This window comes from Mus caroli, unplaced genomic scaffold (genome assembly GCF_978045245.1).
Source record: "Mus caroli unplaced genomic scaffold, Mus_caroli_1 scaffold_2, whole genome shotgun sequence".
NCBI lineage: Eukaryota > Metazoa > Chordata > Mammalia > Rodentia > Muridae > Mus > Mus caroli.
The window spans coordinates 150,797,742-150,820,358 of NW_028227257.1; the positions used below are offsets into that span (position 1 = coordinate 150,797,742).

General features: G+C 46.9%; 1 protein-coding gene across 6 annotated transcripts in view; it reads left to right on the plus strand.

Annotated features, from left to right (window-relative positions):
• Nucleotides 1–9,859: 9,859 nt before the first annotated feature.
• Zer1 (zyg-11 related cell cycle regulator) overlaps nt 9,860–22,617 on the plus strand; it is a 31,127-nt gene continuing 18,369 nt past the window's right edge. Inside the window, exon 1 of one of the 6 annotated variants that reach the window (XM_029474033.2) lies at nt 9,860–10,314. The gene's annotated coding sequence lies outside the window, so the exon portion shown is untranslated. Of the gene's footprint in view, nt 10,315–10,654; nt 10,675–22,617 lie in introns of those variants that run through there. The other 5 variants (XM_021155501.3, XM_021155500.3, XM_085835047.1 and 2 more) reach the window with 5 other exon arrangements.

Here is a 22,617-nt window from a genome sequence, read left to right on the forward strand (position 1 = left end):
CAGCATTTGAGAGGTGGAAGCAGGAAGATCAGAAGTTGAAGGTTCAAGAAGTTCACTCTGCTAGAAGTGAATTTGCTGTTGATGCTCCAGAGAATAAAGCACTCTTGTGAGCACGAGCTCTGGCTTTTGCATCCACAGGATTCATGAAAGAGCTGCCAAGAGGGGCGGGAATGTGCAAGGTTTAGACAGCAAACTGACTCACTGGACTACCTTCAGTGAATACAGGGGAGAGCCATCAAGGAAAGCAAATGACCTTTAGGTCAGGGCCCCCTATACACACGTTATTGCTACACATATTTGCACACACATGCACACAATTTCTTTAGTAAATTATGTGTATGGGTGCTTTGCCTGCATGTATGTCGGTGCACCACTTACCTGCCTGGAGGTCAGAAGAGTGTAGGATTCCTGTGGACCTGGAGTTGTAGATAGTTGTGAGCTGGGAAATGAACTAGACCCTCAGAAAGAGTAACTAGAGCTCTTAAATTCTGAACTATTTCTTCAGTATCCCTCCCCCCCACACACACACAATGTTTTTTTAATTTGAAAAAGAGAGCTGGGGGCTGGAGAGATGGCTCAGTGGTTAAGAGCACTGACTGCTCTTCCAAAGGTCCTGAATTCAATTCCCAGCAACCACATGGTGACTCACAACCATCTGTAATGAGATCTGATGCCTTCTTCTGGTCTATCTGAAGACAGCTACAGTGTACTCATATACATAAAATAACTAATTAAATCTTAAAAAAAAAAAAAGCCCGGCATGGTGGCACAGGCCTTTAATCCCAGCACTCGGGAGGAAGAGGCAGGCAGATTTCTGAGTTCGAGGCCAGCCTGGTCTACAAAGTGAGTTCCAGGACAGCCAGGGCTACACAGAGAAACCCTGTCTTGGAAAACCAAAGAGAGAGAGAGAGAGAGAGAGAGAGAGAGAGAGAGAGAGAGAGAGAACTGGTTGTTATGTTGCATGCCTTCAATCCCAGCACTCAAGAGGCAGAAGCAAGTGGATTTCTGTGAGTTCAAGGCCAGCCTGGTCTACAGATCGATTTTCAGGCTACCCAATGAGCTCCAGAATAGCCAGAGCATAAAGAAACCCTGCCTCAAAATAAATAAATAAATAAATAAATAAATAAATAAATAAATAAAATTAGATAAACACTTAAATTAAAAAGTAAAGAAAAAAAGTAAAAGAAAAAGTAGAGGAAAAATCAAGATATCAGAAATCCTCAAGTTTCCACACACACACACACACACACACACACACACACACACACACTCGTAACTGCACTTAGTTCTTAATTTTTCCCAACAGCCAGTGAAGACTAATGTTGGAGAGTGTGAATTTTCTTTTCTTTATTTGTTTGTTTGTTTGTTTTGAGACAGGGTTTCTCTGTGTAGCCCTGGCTGTCCTGGAACTCACTCTGTAGACCAGGCTGGCCTCGAACTCTGAAATCCACCTGCCTCTGCCTCCCAAGTGCTGGGATTAAAGGCGTGTGCCACCGCTGCCCTGCAAGAGTGTGACTTTTCAACTCCCCTTGCACTCATGTTCCTGTCTGCTAAGACTCTGCTGGCCAGTAAAGCAGGTATAGGCTTTTCTAGTCCAAAGTCCGAAAGCCTCTCATATTCCTCCAAAAAACATTGTCAGGTTTGTCGCAGCAACACCCCAGTCCTTGTACCAACTTCTTCACTTTTCTCTTGCTGTGAAAAACCATGACCAAGACAAGTTCTAGAGGGGAAAATAAGGCTTCTTTAGAATCATGGTTCCGAAGGGATCGCAGTCCATAACCATCATAGCAGGGAGGCACAGCAGCAGGCCATCCTTGGAGGCAGAAGCAGCAAGGCAACAGCTCACATCTTGAGCCATAATCACAGAGATCAAGTCTGGAGTGATAGCTCAGCAGTTAAGTACACTTGTTGCTCTTCAGAGATCCTAGGTTCACTCTTGGCACCCACATGGCACCTTGCAACTATCTGTATCTACACCTGCCTGGAGTTTCCTCCCTTGTCTTTGTCTTTTTTTCTTCTACTTCTCTTGTTTTTTTGAGATAGTGTTTCTCTGTGCAGGCCCAGCTGTCCTGCAACTTGCTTTGTAGATCAGGCTGCCTTCAAACTCAAGAGATCTGCCTGCCTCTGCCTTCCCAGTGCTGGGATGATTAAAGGCATCAGCCACCACAATCTGGTCCTTTAGAATTTTTTTAGTCTAATTTATTAGATAATCAAAATTAATCATCACAACACCACTGTCTTAGGGTTTCTATTGCAGGGAAGAGACACCATGACTAAGGCTGGCTTACAGATTCAGAGGTTTTGTCAGTTATCTTCATGGTAGCATGCAGACAGACATGGTGCTGGAGAAGCTGAGGGTTCTGCATTTTGATCAGCAGGCAGCAGTGGGGGACTGAGACACACAGGTCCTAGCTTGAGCATATATAAGGCCTCTAAGTCCATGTCCACAGTGACATACTTCCTTCAATAAGGCCACATCTCCTAACAGTGTCACTCCCTGTGGCCAAGCATTCAAACACATGAGTCTGGGGGACATTCCTATTCAAACCACCACAACCACCCTTTGTTAATTTGACACCCAAACTTACTACTTTTATTATTTTTTATTTTATTATTTCTATGTATGTATATAAGTGTTTATCTACATGTATGTCTGTGTGCCACATGCATGCCTGTGCCTGGTGAAGCCAGACAAGGGCATGAGATCCCCTGGAGCTGGAGTTACTGTGGTGGTGAGACGCTGTGGGTGCTGGAGAGCAGCCGTGCATTCCACATCAGAGCAGCCACGCTCTTACCCACTGGCTGTCCTGCTCTCTCTGCTCTCACTGCGGTCTGGACTCACCACCAGCTCTGTTCACCCTTTCAAGTTTGCTCTTTTTTTCTTGAACCTTGATATTCCATATGAGGTGAGTCTTTCAATCTTTCTTTTTCCTTTCTTTTTGCTTTGTTTTGTCTTGGTTTTGAGACTGGGTTTCTCTGTGTGGCCCTGGCTGTCTTGGAACTCACTCTGTAGAGCAGGCTGGCCTTGAACCCATAGATGTGCCTCCTGCCTCTGTGTCCTGAGTGCTAGGAGTAAAGGCGTGTGCCACCACTACAATGCCCTGCTTGAGGTGAATCTTTCCTTCTTCCCTCCCTTCCTCCATCCTTTATTGGTTATTTTGAGACAGGGTCTCTGGTAGTTCAGGAGACTTCAAATTCACTATATAGCAAAGGTTAGCTTGAATTCTTGATACTCAGGTCTCTGCCTCCCCTGTTCTGGTATTACAAGCACACCCCACAATGCCTGATAAGTTTTCACTGTCTTTGGACACACCAGAAGAGGGCATCGGATCCCATCAAAGATGGTTGTGAGCTACCATGTGGTTGCTGGGAATTGAACTCAGGACCTCTGGGAGAGCAGTCGGTACTCTTAACCACTGAGCCATCTCTCCAGCCCTTTTTTTTTTTTCTTTCTTTTTTTTTTTTTTTAAAGCTGCTGTTAAGAGTTTGGGAAGAATTTTATTTACTTTGTAGATCAATTTGGGTAATAATGTCATCCTAACGCGCTGAGCTGTCCCGCCTGTGAGCATGGGTGACTTTCCATTAATGTGTCTTTAATTTCCTTCAGCTGTGGTTTGTAGATTTTAGTTCATAAGGGTTTTTTTTTTTTCACTTCTCTGGCTAATTTTTATATTTTTAGTTTTATTTGTATGAGTGTTTTGCCTTCGTGCATGCATGCATGTGCACCACATACATGGTTGGTGCTAAGGAAGTCAGAAGAAGGCACTGGATCCCTTGGAACTGAAGTTACAGATGATTGTGAACTGCCATTGGGTACTGGGAACTGAACCTTCCCTCATCGATCGATCGCCAGGAAGAACAACAGGCACTTTAAACTGTTAGGCCCTCTCTCCAGCCTGTAAATGTGTTCTTAAATGTTTTGCTCTTGGAAGGACAAAATTCAGCCCTGCAAGGTAACCTTTGCTCTCCACATGCACACGCACACCCCCTCCGAGTAAAATGTTGCTCTTGTTCCCTTTTGTGCTATTGTGGAGAGCTGAAAAAGCCCCAAGTGAATGTGGATTGTAGACATGGGCATGAATTCTGTTGTCAGGAACGCATCCCTGACACACACAGGAACAGTAGAGCCTTCCCAATCTTCCCAGTACAGGTGAGGTTCATCCGTGGACTTCCTTTCCTTGTGCGATGCATAATAGAACAGCTGAGTTCCAGGTTAGTATGCATCGCCGCTGCTCTGTTCTCCCAGTTCTAGCTTTTCTGAGTGTTTGCCTGTCCTTTCTTCAATCCCTTGCCACCCAGTTAGGTTTCCAGAACCAAGCTATGCCTCTGTGGCAGGATGGAGAGGAAGCCCCCTGTAAAGTGCCTGCCTGTCTGCCCAGCAAGCCTCAGCTGCCGAGTTAGGCCCCCAGCACCCATGTGAAATCTGCAGTTGTGGCAAACTCAGAGTCAAATACCTCCAGGGATAGTGAAAAACCTGTCCCCAAAAACAGTGACTGAAGAAGATATCCAACATCAACCTTTGGCATCTGAACTGACAGCTACCCCTCCCCCATGGCACTTCTAGAACTTGTTATGTAGACCAGGCTGGCCTTGAACCTACAGAGATATGCCTGCTTCTGCTTCAGGAGTGCTTGGATAAAAAGGCATGTGTCACTATCTATGCCTGGCCCACAAAAATATCATTTAATAAGAGCTATCTATCTATCTATCTATCTATGTATCTATTCATGCAATATATGCCAGGCTGGTCTCAAACTCACAGAGATCCTCTTGTCTCTGCCTCCTAGATCAAAATCATGCACTGACAAACCCATCATACTTTTAAATATTTTCAGGTTGTTCTAGTGTACAAAACAATCAACAGATTTTCTATTCTATCGTATCTTACAATCTCATTGGATTTACTTCTCAGCGCTCACATGTTGTGAAATAAGGATTACCAACTTGCCTTTCTTTCTTTCTTTCTTTCTTTCTTTCTTTCTTTCTTTCTTTCTTTCTCTCTTCCCTTCTTTTTAAAAAAATCTATGATTTTAGCCGGGCAGTGGTGGTGCACACCTTTAATCCCAGCACTTGGGAGGCAGAGGCAGACAGATTTCTGAGTTCGAGGTCAGCCTGGTCTACAGAGTGAGTTCCAGGACAGCCAGGGCTACACAGAGAAACCCTGTCTCGAAAAAACAAAAAAATCTATGCTGTTGAGGATGTATAATGGCAATTTTGGATTCTTTAAAAACACAGAAATAGGGGCTGAAGAGATGGCTCAGTGGTTAAAGGCACTGGCTGCTGCTCTTCCTGAGTCTAATTCCCAACAACCACATGATGGCTCACAACCATCTATAATGAGATCTGGTGCCCTCTTCTGGCCTTCAGTATATATGCAGGTAGAATGCTGTATACATAATAAATAGGTAGATCTTTAAAAAAAAAAAAAATCTACAGAAAGATTATAAGAATGCGTTTCTGTTTTAACCCCGGGTGTGGATGTGGGGCTGCCTCGCACTGACCACAGACGCTGACTATGATTTGCCTGGTGCTCTAGCAATGGCGTGCTTTTGCCAGCTGCAGAGAGTTTCTGTAATGGTGCAAAGTTTGGAATTCTAGGGACTTTTCAGAGGATATATAAATGCTAGGGCCCGCCGGGCATAGTGGCGCACACCTTTAATCCCAGCGCTTCGGAGGCAGAGGCAGGTGGATTTCTGAGTTCGAGGCCAGCCTGGTCTACAAAGTGAGTTCCAGGACAGCCAGGGCTACACAGAGAAACCCTGTCTCCAAAAAACCAAAAAAATAAAATAAAATAAATAAATGCTAGGGCCCAGAGAGGCATGGTGGGTTGTGGTTTGTTAAGTAATTGTTCAGAAAGAAACAAGAAGAAATTAGATACCCTGACAGCAAAGATCAAACTTGCCCCCAGGCACTCACTACCCCTAGTCAGTAGGCTCCTTAATGATAATGTTGCGCCGGGCGGTGGTGGCGCACGCCTTTAATCCCAGCACTTGGGAGGCAGAGGCAGGCGGATTTCTGAGTTCGAGGCCAGCCTGGTCTACAAAGTGAGTTCCAGGACAGCCAGGGCTATACAGAGAAACCCTGTCTCGAAAAACCAAAAAAAAAAAAAATGATAATGTTGCTTCCCTGACTTTATTCAGGGATCTCTTTCCTTTCCTCTCTATCCTTTTTTCTGTTATCTAGTGTTGGGGGGGGGGGGCAGAAGGGGAGAAGGGTGGAAGAAAGAAGAACCCACAAAGTAACCAACACCAGATACAAATATGTGTAATCCTGTGTTGAGTAGACAGAAGAGGGCATCTTTCCCTTTTCCCTGATCACAGAGTAAAAACTTACCATTTTTCACAATATTGTGTCAACTCTGATTTTTTTTTTTTGGCTTTCATGATATTATGAATTTTTTTCTGTCCCAACTTAACTAAGGAGTTTTGTTTGTTTGGCTTGTTTTTTGTTTGTTTGTTTTGGTTTTGGTTGTTGTTGTTTTCTTTTTCGAGACAGGGCTTCTCTGTAAAGCCCTGGCTGTCCTGGAACTCACTTTGTAGACCAGGATGACCTCGAACTCAGAAATCTACCTGCCTCTTCCTCCTGAGTGCTGGGATTAAAGGCATGTGTCACCATGCCTGGCGTTTGGCTTGTTTTTTGAGACAATGTCTTATTATATAACCATGACTGGTCAGAAACTCTATATAGACCAGGCTAGCCTCAAACTCAGAAGAGCAGGCTATTAGGTAGCCTGGAGTGACCTCTATGTAGCCAAGTATGTCCTGGAATAACATTAGGTGATCCTCCTGCTTCTACCCAAGTACTGGGATCACAGCCAGACAGGGTGGGACCCTCCAGCCTGAATCTTTTTTTTTTTTTAAGATTTTATTGATTTTATATATGTGAGTACACTGCCACTGTCTTTAGATACACCAGAAGAGGGCATCATATCCCAGTTCAGATGGCTATGAGCCACCATGTAGTTGCTGACAGTTGAACTCAGTGCCTCTAGAAGAGCAGACACTGCTCTTGACTGTTTTTGTGATTTGTTGTTGTTGTTGTTGTTGTTTTGAGACATGGTTTCTCTATATAGCCCTGGCTGTCCTGGAACTCATTTTGTAGACCAGGCTGGCCTCGAACTCAGAAATCTACCTGCCTCTGCCTCCCAAGTGCTGGGATTAAAGGTGCTTTTCTCCTTCTTATGTCAATGCCCTGTATTAGAATAATTGACCCCTAAAGCCGGGCATGGTGGTGCATGCCATTAATCCCAGCAGTTGGGAGGCAGAGGCAGGCGGATTTCTGAGTTCGAGGCCAGCCTGGTCTACAGAGTGAGTTCCAGGACAGACAGGGCTACATAGAGAAACCCTGTCTCAAAAAACAAAACAAAACAAAAAAAAAAAAAACAAAACAACAACAAAAAAAAGATTAACCCCATCTTTGAATTCCAGGAATAAATCTCACTTGGTCATTTTACTGGCTGGTTTAATGTTAACTGGACACAGGATAGAGTCATCTGAAAGGAGGGAACCTCCACTGAGAAAATGCCTCCATAAAAATTTAGATGTGGGCTGGGGAGATGCCTCAGTGGGTAAAAGCACTGACTGCTCTTCCAAAGGCCCTGAGTTCAAATCCCAGCAACCACATGGTGGCTCACAACCATCCATAATGAGATCTGATGCTCTCTTCTAGGGTGTCTGAAGACAGCTACAGTGTACTTACATATAATAAATAAATAAATCTTTAAAAAATACTTAGATGTATCAGCCCACTTGTGCACACATTCAACCCCAGTGCATGGGAGGCAGAGGCAGGTGATCTCTGAGTTTAACCCCAGCCTGGCCTACAGTGTGAGACAGAGTTACACAGAGAAATCCTGCCTCAAACAAAGATGAGCATACAAGTGACCTCCATGACCTCTGCATGGACTCCAGCCTCCAGGCTTCTGCCATCTGAGTTCCTGCTCTGACCTCCTTCAAAGACTATGATGGACAAGTGTATGCCCAATAAACTTTTTCCTCCACAACTTGCTTTTGGTCATGGTGTTTCCTCACAGCAATAGTGACCCTAAACTAAGACAGTGCATGTAGAATTGTTTCAATGCATTGCTGAGTTAGGATTGCCATACACAGGGTGTTATGTGACAAAATTTTTCCTAGAAAGTTGACAACATGCATGTCTACTCACCCCGGATAGGGAACTCAAGACAGACCAAATTTACCACCACAGTCCAGTTTGGTGAGCTAGTGAGTTTTATTGGTATTACTTACAGGAACAGAAATGACTCAAAGACAGGGGCATGACCAAGGCACATCTCTGCGGAGATGACAGTTCACAAAAGCTGGAAACCTATAGCACAGAGCATAGTCTGCAGAGAGCTAAACAGACTGGGAAGTGTACTTCCCACCTGACTCTGGTCTAAATCTCTCGTAGGCAGCGCAGCTCGTTTCCTCTTCTTCCGTGTAGCTGGCCTGGTCTCAGTATCTTCTTTGCAGCTCAGCTTGTCTAAGAACTCTCAACTTTTTATTCTTTACTCTGGCAGGGAGGGTCTTAGTGAATCTGGTTAGTTTTGGGGACTTCCTGAACCTATTTTGAGTTATTTACTTTCCTACTTAAGGTATCTACTTTCTTTTTTTTTTTTTTCCCTCCTTTTCTTGTTTTATTTGTTTTTTGTTTTAGAGACATGGTTGTTTTTGTGTAGTTTTGGCTGTCCTGGAACTAGCTAAACTAACAGAATCTGCCTATCTCTGCTTCCTGAGTGCTAAGATTAAGGTGTATGTATCGTGTGTGTGTGTGTGTGTGTGTGTGTGTGTGTGTGTTGGAAAAGAAAATCGCTCAATGGTAGAATTCCTGTCTGCCACAGGACCTGGGTTTGAGCCTCCACATCCCCTCCCTTCTTTCTCTCTAACCTCACTCCAGGGCATCCCTCAAGCAAAAAGTGTTGTTAGTTTACCAGATGTGGAGGGCAGTAAGAAAAATGTTTAAGCCTACTGCCTGATTGTTTGAACTTAGAATGACAGAGATGCAAAGAGCCCACACTGATTTCAACTGTGAATGTTCTGGACAGGAGCCCAGAAGGAAACAATTTACTGAGGGGCTGGGTAAGGAGAGAAGGTAGAGGAAAAGTCTGGATGCCCTGATTGTGAGACTGCAGAAGGAACGAAGGGATTTGTTTTCGGAGGCTATGGTAGAAATCGGGAGAAGAAATAGTGATGGGGCCAGTGAGATGGCCCAGCATGTAAGGGTGCTTGGTACAAGTGTGGTGAGGACCGAACTCGATCCCTGGAACCAACGTGGATGGTGTAGAGAAACCTCTCCAGCGAACAGTTCTCTGATCTCCTGCACATGTGCATATGCATGCACACATATAAATAAATGGGAAAAAAAATCTTAAAATGAAAAGGAAGTATAGACTAGAGAGCTTGTTCGGTTCCTACGTTTGTGGGGCTTACAACTACCTGTAACTTCAGCTTCATGGGTTCCGGGGCTATTGTCCCCAGCAGGCAGCTGCCGTCACGTGCATAAGCACATACACACTTATATACATAATTAAAAATAATATTTTTGAAAGAAAAAATGGACAGTAGGGCACTATTGGAGGAAGAGAGAAACAACTGTTAAGAGATCTTTGGTGATTAGAAGAAGACGCAGTGGCCAAGAACAGCTACACTCCTGCTATCTGACAGCTCCTGAGTGAATGGCCCTTTTCGTGAAGGAAAGAAGGAGGAGCACATTTTGAGGGGCAATGTGGTGGCTGCGTAGAGACCGCCCAAAAGACGTTGGGTTGGGCACCGGGTGAGTCAGCACTAACTAGGTAAGATGGAGTCAATCCTGTCCTGAACCTGCTCCTGCGAGCTAGCCCCTCGCTAGAAGGAACCCTGGAGGCTAACGTGGGGGGACTCGGGCCTCAGCTTGGGCAGGAGCAGCCCAGAGAGCCCGGAACCTTCAGCCGTCGCCGCCCACGTTCGCGGCGGGACAAGACGAGAGAACCCCTCCTATGCTGCTAAGGGGCGGCCCGGAAGTGACGCTTTGTTGACAGCACACCCGCAGCCACAGGCTCTCCAAGCCTTCGGAACAGGATCGGGGGGAGGGGCTGGGCCCGGAGCCAAGCAGCCGGCGGCCCTCAGCGCAGCCGGCGGCCCGAGGGCAAGGGAACGGCCTCAGTCCGGGGCTCCGGTCACAGCATTCCCGCCCTGCCCGGCCCCGCCCCGCCGACCCGGACCCGGACCGGATCCGACCTCCTGCGGCGCTTTGGCCGCCGATTCCCCCGGGCCGCAGCCTCCGCTTGTAAGCCTGCGAAGCATCCTGTCTCCCCGTTGAGGGCCGCCCCCTCCTAGGGTACGTCCTAAATGCCGAGCCAAGAGACGTACCTGCATCCTTTTCTTCACCCTGTCTCAGGGTCTAAGCATTGTCGCTGCGACTCCTTGCAGAGGTCCACCACAGGCCAGTGGTGGGATGGCGCTCGTCGCCTGCTACCCAGGTCTGAGGATTTTGCCTTGAAAATTGAGCTCTCTCTAGAATGAGAACGACGCTCGCCCTTGCAAAATGGGGGCTCAACGTAGGGCTTAGGAGGCCAGCTTCTGCCCCTCCTACCTGTTGGATGAGTTTAGGTCTCTTCCCAACCCCCCCGAAGCCGTGCTACTTAAAAGCTTAGGGATGGCTTGGCTCCTGGATCAGCTCCTAAAATGCGATGCCAAGGTACAAGATAGTGCAACAGGGTCGGAAAAGAGCGGGTGGGCTTGCTGAAGATCAGTGGCTCCCATAGGTGAGGTGAAACTAAAACTGACCGCTCTGGCTAGCTCTGGGTAGATTTAGCTGCTCTTTAACCAAAGCTCTCCCGGGTTTGCTTGTGCCTTGTGTGTGTGACAGAGACGGGAGGGGGAGCGGAGGGTTGGGGGTAGTGGTGCCTGGGAAAAGCTAACTCAATGATGTTTCTGACAGAATGGTTTTCTATAGGCTTCAAGTTAGAGTGACCGGAGGAGATAGCATTGAAAGGGGGTCACAGAAGCTATGCTTCGACCAAGAGGTTCTTGTTAGGTATGAAGGGTCGCTGTGCTTTGCCTTATTCAGTAAATAAACGAACAACATGTTCGATAGTAATAGGTGTCACGAAGCAGAGACTGGGACCTCTGTATAGAATGGTCAGGGAAGGTCTCTAATGAGGTTTCTGTCTGAGCAGAGATGAGTGAGGTAGAAAGTCATTACATCTGGTGGCAAGAGAACCGGCTTGGGTCCGAATGAAGGAGGCAGAGTGGGTGGCAAGGAAATCAAGTGAGAAGAAATAACCTCAGGGAACATATTAGGGACTGGCTTGTGATGCAGGGTTGATTTGTAATTTTTGAAATGTTGGAGAAGAATCAAAACTGTCTGAGGTGACAAATGACTAATGTACTTCAGCCCTGTGTTTTAAGTGCCCTCTTGCTGTCTGTACTGAACATCCATGGCAGAAATTAAAAGATTTCTGAGGGAAACTCATGTCACATTACTGTTTCCTCGTAGTTAGAATGTGAGCAAGTGACCTTCTGCCTCGGTCTTTCCATCTGTAGAATAGGACTGCTAAGCTACAGGGTGCATGTGTGGCAGTGTGGGACATGACAGGAGGGATCCACCCACGACACAGTCCTGCAGCCCTTCTTTCTAGCATCAGCTGGTGGCATCACCAGGTCTGTCTGACTCCCCTGGCTCATAGGATTTGTAGGAATACTGGGGGAAGCTAAGTAGAACTTTATGACACCATTCACTGGTAAAAGTAATGGTCTGTTCTTCGGGGTATCTGTGACCTTGGCCTTGATTGTTGTGTTTGTTTAGACAAGTTCTCACTCTGTAATGAGACTGGCAACTGCCTGTGGAATCCAGACTGAGCTTGAACTCAGCAGTTCTCCTCAGCATCCTAAAGGCTAGGACTGCAAATAGGAGCCACCAACTCGAGCTGATGGCCCATACATACATACATACATACATGCATACATTTATTTATTTATTTATTTATAGGCAGTTTCATGTAGACAAGGCTGGCTTCAATCTTGCTATGTGGTCTTGAATTCATAGAGCTTGACCTGCAACTGCCTCCTGATACAGTTCCATCAGATTATATGTGTGTACCACCATGCCTGACCCAAAAAGGACTTTTAAAATCAAGCCCTGAATATCCCCATTCTGTAACATAATATAAGCAAAACGATGTCTTCCAGACAGATTGGAAAAGAACCGTGTTGGACCTATCTGTGGCACTGAGTGTGTGATCAAACTTCAGGTAGAGGCTGTGGATCTTGAAGGCACCTGGCACAGGCTGGAAATCTGCAGCTTTTGAGGAGAACAACTCCAGATCTTCTTCTCACGCCTTGAACTGACTACATCATCAGGCCTGTGCTATTGGCTGAGCAGGGCCAGAGGATTTGAAAATGCAAGGCCAAGGGGCAGAGGCTATGGCTGAGTGATAGAACACTTGCCTAGCGTCCATAAACCCCTGGGGCCCACCCCATGCAGCACAAAATTAAGTAACATGTAAATGTGTAAAGTCAGTGATTAGAAGACAGGAACCTCAATGGTGGAGAAAGCTTCTCTGACCAGAACCCCAGACTAGCACTGTGGTGAGCCAGGGCCTAGCACAGTTCTGCTGCCAGCTTATTGTATATAGTTACGCGAATCTGTTGCTCCTTCTGAACCTCGGGTTTCCCTGCTTTACGCAGAGAATGGTGTCCTCCTGCCCCTGCTGGCCCTGGAGAGAGTGGTAGGATGAAACTGGTCAGAGAAGAGTTTATCCTTCACTCATGCTCGCAGTGGTGAAGAACACTTGCTGTTACCATTCATGCCACTGGGTTTGTGCAGGGGCATCTAGGGCCACATGCACAGGGGTACTCTTTGCCTTCAGGTGTTCGTTTGCATTTAATAGTTACTTAGTGAAGTACCACAGCACATTTGTGGAGGCCTGAGGACAATTTATAAGAGTTGTTCTCTTTCCACCACGAGGGGCCCGAGGCTGAATGCAGGCTTTCAGTCTCGGCAGCACTAACCACTGAGCATCTTACGGTCTTGCCTTTGGTGGGTGTTTTTGTTAGCCTCACTGCTGGAATTCTTGAATCCAGGAATGTGAGCTCAGAAACCACTATGGAGTCAACTCTTTGGGGACCAACATCAAACCTGGTTCATTTACTAGAGCTGGGTTTCTGGCTTCAGAAGTGAGCAAAGTCCTAGGGATATGGCTCAGACTGTAAGCATGCTTGCAAACATGGACCCGAGTTCAATCCCCAGCACCCATATACAGAAGCCATCTGCTGACATGCACTGATAATCCCAGAGATGGAGAGACATACGGGAGGATCCCAGCTAGCCCAACATGTGCTCTTTAATATACAATGGAGGTCCTGTGACTTGTGCACTGTCCCTACTTTTAGGAAGCTTCTAGCCCTGGTCCATGGTACCCATAGAATCATTACCAGAAAACCAGATCATCTGTGGTCAGTACTCAAGGATGCTTGGAGTTGTAAGGAGGTACTAATGGCAGAGAAGAGAAAATGAGGCTTGCCTAAGTCGCTGTAGGCGGCACCTCCGAGAACAGACCTGGAAAGCTGGAAACCCCAGGTCTGACCTACTGAGTGGAGAGCGCATATCTATGTACAGACTGTGCAGACTGCTTGGCACACAGCCTCAGATGCCACACCTGCAGACTGTAGATCGATCCCTGCCTCCTGGAAGGATGAAGGGAGCCAGTGGGTATCCAGGGCTGAGCAGTGTAGGCACTAGGAAGTTTGACTACACAAGCAGAACCCAAGCAGCCTGCCCCAGTGTTCTGTCCTTCCTCAGTGTGTGTGCATTGTTTCTTTATCAGGAGAGATACCAGCAGCATGCTGGGCATGTGCAGTCTTCCCCCATTCTGTGTCTTCCCAGCAGTGACCTGCAGGCATCGACTCTATAGACATCTGTCTCTAACCTCACCTGCACCTCTGTCCCCGAGAGTCCCCTGACACTTGTCTGGACTATCATCACAGCAGCGTTCTGTCCCTAATCTCCAGCCTGGGACCTATTCCTTCCTGGAAGGCATTCAACCTCTATAAAGAGGGTTCCCAGAGCTCATGGGTTAACCTTTCACTGGATGGGCGCTGCTCCAAGGTTTGGCTCCCCTGGCTCCCCAGAGTCTCTCTTCCTCGGTGTCAAGATGTGGCTGTGGTCCCTTGCTTCCTCCTCTGAACATTGGTTACTCTCTCATTCATTTATTATTTTTATTTTGTGTTTTTTTGAGACAGGGTTTCTTTGTGTAACAGCCCTGGATGCCCTGGAACCCTCTGTAGACCAGGTTGGCCTCAGACTCAGAGGGACCCACCTGCCTCTGCCTCCCAAGTACTCAGACTAAAGGTGTGCATCACCATGCTCAGCTAACTCTCTCTCTAGCTGGTTGGCTGGATGAATGGAACAGTGTGGTTGGTGAGCACTTTAGATTTACAGAGTTGTCATCTCAGGCTTCTTTTGTGGGACTTATGGTTCTCCGTGTAGTCTTCAGCAAGTGACTAGCAGTCTCTACCTCAGAGTGCCATCGTGAGGTGATACTGGCAACAGCAAACCTTTGTTCCGCCTAAATGCCAGGCACTAGTAGGCACAGAGGATGTGGGGGTGTGTGCAAGCCGCCAGTCTGTCCTCTGGAGCTGGCAGCTGGGGGGGAGGGTCATAGACAAATTGTTATGCAAATGAATGGGTCTCTATTGGTGCAGAGTACTGGGCTGTGATGTTTGGCTGGTTTAAATAAGAAACTGTAGGAAGTAAATTCTGGAAGAGCTGGGTATCCCTCAGGAAGCACAGAGGATGGAGGTGGTACAGCACAGCGAGGGTGGCTGCCTGGGCTGCTGTTGTTTTTCTCCATCTTTTCTTCCACTGCCCTTCCCCCAGCATGTCTTAAAGGGCCTGTAAGAAAAGAGACATGGGGTTCTTCTCCTCTGGTAGTCTAGCAATATCAGAGTCCAAACTGTCTCCAGTTGCCAGAATTCCAGATGGCTGGAACCTGCCTTGAGAGTTGGAAGGCAGTTAAAGGCTCCAAGGGGTGGAGTGGTAGGGTGTCGTGAGCCTCTAGACTTTGGTTCCAATGAGGGCAGCTCCTTCCTCCCCAGCTCACCCAGATCTCCCATACCCCTGACCCCTTCAGAGCTGTAGGGTCGGCTCCTGGAGGTGAACACAGGTGGCACCATCCACCAGTCTGTTCTATGGAGGCCTTTGGTGACTTGGGCAACTGGTATTATGGTGTCCCTTCCATGTGTGCAGCCCAGCTAGAGCAGGGTAGCTACCTGGGGCCGGGGGTCAGCCCTGCAGAAAAGGCAGTTCTTTCCCAGCCAGGCACAAGGTTCTGCCGTGGCCCATAGGGATTCAGCAGTATTCTGGGGACAGTGAACTCACTCTCAGCCTCATGAGAATCACATCCTGCCAGTCCACTGTGGCTCCTGCCATGGTGTTTGTTGTTGAAACTTCCCTTTCCCCAAGCCCCCGAGCTTAGTATTCAGTACCAACTGTGTTCATTTCCCAGGAGCCATGGATCTGGACTCTCAGTGCCTGCATCCTCTGTACCCCAAGCTCTCAGCCATTGCACGTGTCTTCCTACAATCTTCAGAGCTAGCTAGGGCTCATCTCTGTGGTCTTAGCTAAAATGTCAGACCTTCCCTGATGCTCCAACTCAGAGTGACATGGGCCCTTCCCCTGTCGTTCAGAGCACTGTTCGTGAGATGTGACTGTATCTGGGTTCTTTTTAGGTAGCTGATTGTCTCTTTCTAGTGCCAGAATGTTTTATAGAGGCAGGACCTTGTCTGGTTTGCTCATTATAGAACCTGTGTCCTTAGTAGCTCATTGCTAGGTCCATAATTACTACAGGAACAGTCAGCTTGCAGGACTAGCCTTGTCTACAGATTGAGTTCCAAGACAACCAGGGCTACACAGAGAATCTGACTCAAAAAACAAAACAAAACAAAGATTTTTTTTTTTCAAGATAGGGTTTCTCTGTATAGCCCTGGGTGTCCTGGAACTCACTTTGTAGACCAGGCTTGCCTTGAACTCAGAAATCTGCCTGCCTCTGCCTCCCAAGTGCTGGGATTAAAGGTGTGCGCCACCACGCCCGGCCAAAACAAAGAAAGAAAGAAAATAAAAGGAGCAGGCAGCATGGCCTCTGACCTCAGTTTACCAAAGACACGAGAAATAAACTGGCACCTGGATTGGGCCCAGGGGAGCCTCAGCAAGAGCCTCCTCGTGGGGTAGGCCTCCCTAGACATTGGGATGGAAGAATGGACTCTGTAAGAGGGCTTAGTTCACACTTTGTAGAAGCAAGATACTAACTAGTTGGAACTGGACAGTCCTAGCAGATGGAGGGTTACAAGTAAGGTGAGCAGGCCTGGGGCTCTTGCCATCCTGTGGAGGGAGTAAGCTAGAGAGGGTCCAGGAACTGAGGAAGCTGGAAAGCTGGTCCCCAGCAGGGCTGGCCTCACTATGCTGCTCCCTCTGATGTCAGCAGGCCGAAGGCCAGGCTTGAGGGGTCTGCAAGTGAGGAAGGTCTTAGGGCTGTCCAAGTAATCCATTTGTGCCATCCCCAGAGTGTTACATTTCCACTGCGCCGGGTGAAGCATGGGTTGTGTGGGAGGCCTGGGTCTAGGGAGAACAGACCTTACTTGACATAGAAGTGAGAGCAGCGTGGCTAAAGGTGGCTGTGGCAATCCTAATAGCTGCTTTTAAAGAAAAAAAGAAGGCCGGGCGTGTTAATCCCAGCACTCAGGAGGCAGAGGCAGGTGGATTTCTGAGTTTGAGGTCAGCCTGGTCTACAAAGTGACTTCCAGGACAGCCAGAGCTATACAGAGAAACCCTGTCTCAAAAAAAAAAAAAAAAAAAAAAAAAAGAAAGAAAGAAAGAAAGAAAGAAAGAAAAGAAAAAAGAAAAAGAAAAGTCAAAATACCAGGGCCTCAGAGCTGGCGCTGCAGTTAGGAGTACTTGTTTGCGACCCAGTACCACATAGTGTCTCACAAACACCCGTAACTCCAGTTCCAGGGGTGCCATGGCATCTTTTGCCTTCAAGCACCAGGCAGGCATGTAGTCCATGAACATACATGCAGGGAAAACACTCACACATCTCAAATAACATAAGCACAGCTAAGAAAAAATAACTGTTGTTTTAAAGTGCATACTATTCTTACAGAGACCTGAGTTCAGTTCCCAGCACCTGCATCAGGCAGCTTGCAGTGACCTCAAACCCCAGCTCTTAGGGTTTTGGCATTCTCTTCTGGCCTCCATGTGTGCCTGTTCTGTGAGCATGTATCTCCCCCCTACACACACGAAATGTAAGTTAGTTTTAGGGCATAATGGCCCATGCCTTTAATTCTCCCAGCTCCATGTATTAACCATACACACACACATATATGTATATGTATACACACACACAGATAGATAGATAGATAGATAGATAGATAGATAGATAGATAGGTAGATAGATAGATAGATAGATAGATAGATAGATAGATAGATAGATAGATAGATGTCAGATCACCTGGAACTGGAGTTACAGACAGTTGTGAGCTGCCATGTAGGTGCTGGGAATGAATCTAAGTCCTCTGGAAGAACAGCCAGAGCCCCTCTCCCCCCCCCCCTTTTTTTTTTTTTTTTTTTTTGAGACAGGGTTTCTCTGTGTAGCCCTAGCTTTCCTGAAACTCACTCTGTAGACCGGGCTGACCTTGAACTCAGAAATCCACCTGCCTCTGCCTCCAAGTGCTGAGATTAAAGGCATGTGCCACCACTGCCTGGCTCAGCCAGTGCTCTTAACCACTGAGCCGCCTCTCCAGCCCCCATTTTTATTTTATTAATATGGGGCTTTGCTAAGTTGCTCAGGTTGGTCCTGAACTAGTCATCCTCCTATCTCAGCGTCCCCAGTGCAGGCAATGTTGTCTCTTGCCTCCTGTCCAGAGTAGCTTAAAGGGCTCAGGAGTGGACATGGAAGCTAAGCCCATACCCCATTGGAACCTTCCTCCAAGGCTGTGGTTCTCAACCTCCCTAATGCTGTGACCCTTAAATATAGTTCCTCTTGTGGTAACCCCCAATTTTAAAATAATTTTCATTGTTACTTTATAACTGTAATTTTGCTTCTATGATGAACTGTAATATAAATATCTATGCTTTCCAATGGTCTTATAACCTGTGAAGGAATCATTCCACCCTCCCAAAGGGGTCAAGACGCACAGGTTGAGAACTGCTGCTGTAAGGACGGAGCCAGACACCAGTTTGTACAGAGTAGCCTTGAGTCTCTGAGCTCGCACTTCCTTATCTGTCCCACGCCCAGAGCTCACGCACTGTGTGCTGTGAGCAGCACTATCTCCTCAACTCCTCCAGCCCTGGAGGAGAGTTATCATCCTCGTGTTTTCCAGCGGAGGACACTGTGGTCTGGAGAAGTGACATTGTTTACCAGTAAATTATGGAGTGGAGTCAGAACACAGACCTATCTGTCTGACCATAGCACTTGTGCTTTTGGGTAGATGTTGGGAATTCATTCCAAATCTCCTATGTGGTAAGCATGGGCTGTACTACATCTCCAGAACACTTAAGTTCAGTATCACAAGGGACTGAGTTGAAGACTGGGTTGGGTACCAAAATCCACAGATGCTCAAGGTGTTTATATACATAGTATAGTACTCACACAGAGCCAAGCTTAGGTTCTCTGCAAGATCAGTATGCACTCCAACCTGGAGGAACTGTTTCTTGTTCACCTAAGTGTAATATGAAGGCTCAGTTCTGCAGCCATTGTTGACACTATATTAACTTGCTTAGCACTGGAATGCATCCAGATCTCTTACAAGTATGGATCCCTTTGATTAGTCCCAATGTTTTGGTTTGCTGTTTGAGATTGGTTCTCTCTGTGTAGTCCTGGCTGGTGGGAGCTTTCTGTATAGACCAAGCTGGCGTTGAACTCATAGTTAACCACCTGCCTCTGCCTCCCAAGTTCTAGGACTAAAAGTGTGTGCCACCACGCCTGGCTGGCACTAACCACTTTTAATCTCTTTATAGAATTCTAGTATGCATGTGAGTATTCTAGTATTTTGGAATTCTTTATAGAATTCTAGTATTCTCCACTGTGAGACAACTCACAGTGGAGACAACCTGTGAGTCCGTGGAGAGGAAAGACCCAAAGTCCATCTGCACTCAGAAACTCCCCTCAAGTGTACATACATACACACATCCTTGCCAATGACGCAGGCCTGTCCCAACATAGACCTCCTATGTATTAGCAGAAGGGAGCACGCCTGGAGCAAACACAGTGTCCTCTTGCTTCTGACTCCTTCCTGTTACACTGTAAGGGTCATCCAAGTGGCTGACTGTGTTCTCAGTGCTGTGTGGCAGTGAATTTACTGTTATTATCCCCTGCGATGTCAGTGGACATTCAAGGGTCTCTTCTTCTGGAGGCCTTCACATAGGATACTGCTTTCAACATCTAGTGTGTTTTCAAAGTTTTATTTATTACTAGCTATGTGTGAGAGTGTAGCTATGTGTGAGAGTGTAGCTATGTGTGAGAGTGTAGCTATGTGTGAGAGTGTAGGTATCTGTGAGAGTGTAGCTATGTGTGAGAGTGTAGGTATGTGTGAGAGTGTAGCTATGTGTGAGAGTGTAGCTATGTGTGAGAGTGTAGCTATGTGTGAGAGTGTAGCTATGTGTGAGAGTGTAGCTATGTGTGAGAGTGCAGGTATGTGTGAGAGTGTAGGTATGTGTGAGAGTGTAGGTATGTGTGAGAGTGTAGGTATGTGTGAGAGTGTAGCTATGTGTGAGAGTGCAGGTATGTGTGAGAGTGTAGGTATGTGTGAGAGTGTAGCTATGTGTGAGAGTGTAGGTATGTGTGAGAGTGTAGCTATGTGTGAGAGTGTAGCTATGTGTGAGAGTGTAGCTATGTGTGAGAGTGTAGCTATGTGTGAGAGTGTAGCTATGTGTGAGAGTGTAGCTATGTGTGAGAGTGTAGCTATGTGTGAGAGTGTAGCTATGTGTGAGAGTGTAGGTATGTGTGAGAGTGTAGGTATGTGTGAGAGTGCAGGTATGTGTGAGACTGCAGGTATGTGTGAGAGTGTAGGTATGTGTGAGAGTGTAGCTATGTGTGAGAGTGTAGGTATGTGTGAGAGTGTAGGTATGTGTGAGAGTGTAGGTATGTGTGAGAGTGTAGCTATGTGTGAGAGTGCAGGTATGTGTGAGAGTGTAGGTATGTGTGAGAGTGTAGCTATGTGTGAGAGTGTAGGTATGTGTGGGAGTGTAGCTATGTGTGAGAGTGTAGCTATGTGTGAGAGTGTAGCTATGTGTGAGAGTGTAGCTATGTGTGAGAATGTAGGTATGTGTGAGAGTGTAGCTATGTGTGAGAGTGTAGCTATGTGTGAGAGTGTAGCTATGTGTGAGAGTGTAGGTATGTGTGAGAGTGTAGGTATGTGTGAGAGTGTAGCTATGTGTGAGAGTGTAGCTATGTGTGAGAGTGTAGGTATCTGTGAGAGTGTAGGTATGTGTGAGAGTGTAGCTATGTGTGAGAGTGTAGGTATGTGTGAGAGTGTAGGTATGTGTGAGAGTGTAGGTATGTGTGAGAGTGTAGGTATCTGTGAGAGTGTAGCTATGTGTGAGAGTGTAGGTATGTGTGAGAGTGTAGCTATGTGTGAGAGTGTAGGTATGTGTGAGAGTGTAGGTATGTGTGAGAGTGTAGCTATGTGTGAGAGTGCAGGTATGTGTGAGAGTGTAGGTATGTGTGAGAGTGTAGCTATGTGTGAGAGTGTAGCTATGTGTGAGAGTGTAGGTATGTGTGAGAGTGTAGCTATGTGTGAGAGTGTAGGTATGTGTGAGAGTGTAGCTATGTGTGAGAGTGTAGGTATGTGTGAGAGTGTAGCTATGTGTGAGAGTGTAGGTATGTGTGAGAGTGTAGGTATGTGTGAGAGTGTAGCTATGTGTGAGAGTGTAGCTATGTGTGAGAGTGTAGCTATGTGTGAGAGTGTAGGTATGTGTGAGAGTGTAGGTATGTGTGAGAGTGCAGGTATGTGTGAGAGTGTAGGTATGTGTGAGAGTGTAGGTATGTGTGAGAGTGCAGGTATGTGTGAGAGTGTAGCTATGTGTGAGAGTGTAGGTATGTGTGAGAGTGCAGGTATGTGTGAGAGTGCAGGTATGTGTGAGAGTGCAGGTATGTGTGAGAGTGCAGGTATGTGTGAGAGTGTAGGTATGTGTGAGAGTGCAGGTATGTGTGAGAGTGTAGCTATGTGTGAGAGTGTAGGTATGTGTGAGAGTGTAGCTATGTGTGAGAGTGTAGGTATGTGTGAGAGTGTAGGTATGGACTGCCACAGCCCTGTAAGGATCAGAAGACAACTTCTGGGTGTCTGTTGTCTCTTCCACTGTGTGTTCTGGGGCTTGAACTCAGGTCTGCAGGCTTACATGGCAGACACCTTTACCCCCAAGCCATCGCACTGGCTCTGTTTGCACACTCACACAGCACCTCTGTTGGGTATGGTCCTGTAGGCAGATTTGCTGAACCTTGAAAGCACATTCCCGCTCAGCATCAGTCAATATTGTTGAGCATCTCCAGTTACTGCTCGAGTCACACTGCTTTATAGTCCCACCAGCATCCGTATCTTCACCAGGGCCTGGTATCTGCAGTAGAGCTGGCTGGCTGTGGGAAAAGGCATCTCATTGTGGGTTGGTGTGCATTCTGCTGATGCTGATGGAGGCAGCCGTCCTGAAGGAGGTACCTGTGCTGGTCTCCTGCCTGCCTTTACGCTGGTGTGTGTGCTGCACCTCTCCTCCTGGACGACAGATGTTGCCTCTGCACCACCATGCCTGGCTGGTGCCATGCATTTTTAAATCTCTTTCCTGATGTTTAATATACATGCGAATGTTCACAGTGAAGACAGCTGTGGGTCCACGCAGAGGAAGGGCCAGATATGCTTTGTAGTCTGTGGCTCCCTTCTCTTCCTCCTCCTTCCTCCCCTCAGTCCCCCTTCCTTCCCCCATCTCCATTATGCTACCTAGGCTTGAACTGATCCTCTATTTTTTTTTTTTCCAAAACAGGGTTTCTCTGTATAGCCCTGGCTGTCCTGGAACTCATTTTGTAGACCAGGCTGGCCTCGAACTCAGAAATCTGCCTGCCTCTGCCTTCCAAGTGCTGGGATTAAAGGTGTGCGCCACCACGCCTGGCTTGATCCTCTATTTTAAGGTAGGGTAGAGAGCTTTCCCAAAGGCTGGGATTGCAGGCGCATTGCAAGCTCAGTCCATCAGTGTCTTTCTGAGAAATCATTGCCTGTTGTTATGTCATTATGTACCCTTTACGTTAGGCCTATCGTGTATTTGGAATTAACTTTTTTATATATATGAACAGAAATTTCTTCACTCCAGTGCATACCAGTTCAACTTTTTCTCCCTTGTGATTAGCATTTTGAGGTCTGTTAAAAAAATCTTAGGGGAGGCCAGGAGTGGTGGCGCACGCCTCTAATCCCAGCACTTGGGAGGCAGAGGCAGGCAGATTTCTGAGTTCCAGGACAGCCAGGGCTACACAGAGAAACCCTGTCTCGAAAAAAAAACAAAAACAACCCCCCCAAAAAAATTTAATTTAAAAAAAGGGGGGAGGGGGAAAGAAAAAGAGAGAGAGAGAAATCTTGGGGGAGTGGCTAGAGAAGTGGCTCAGTT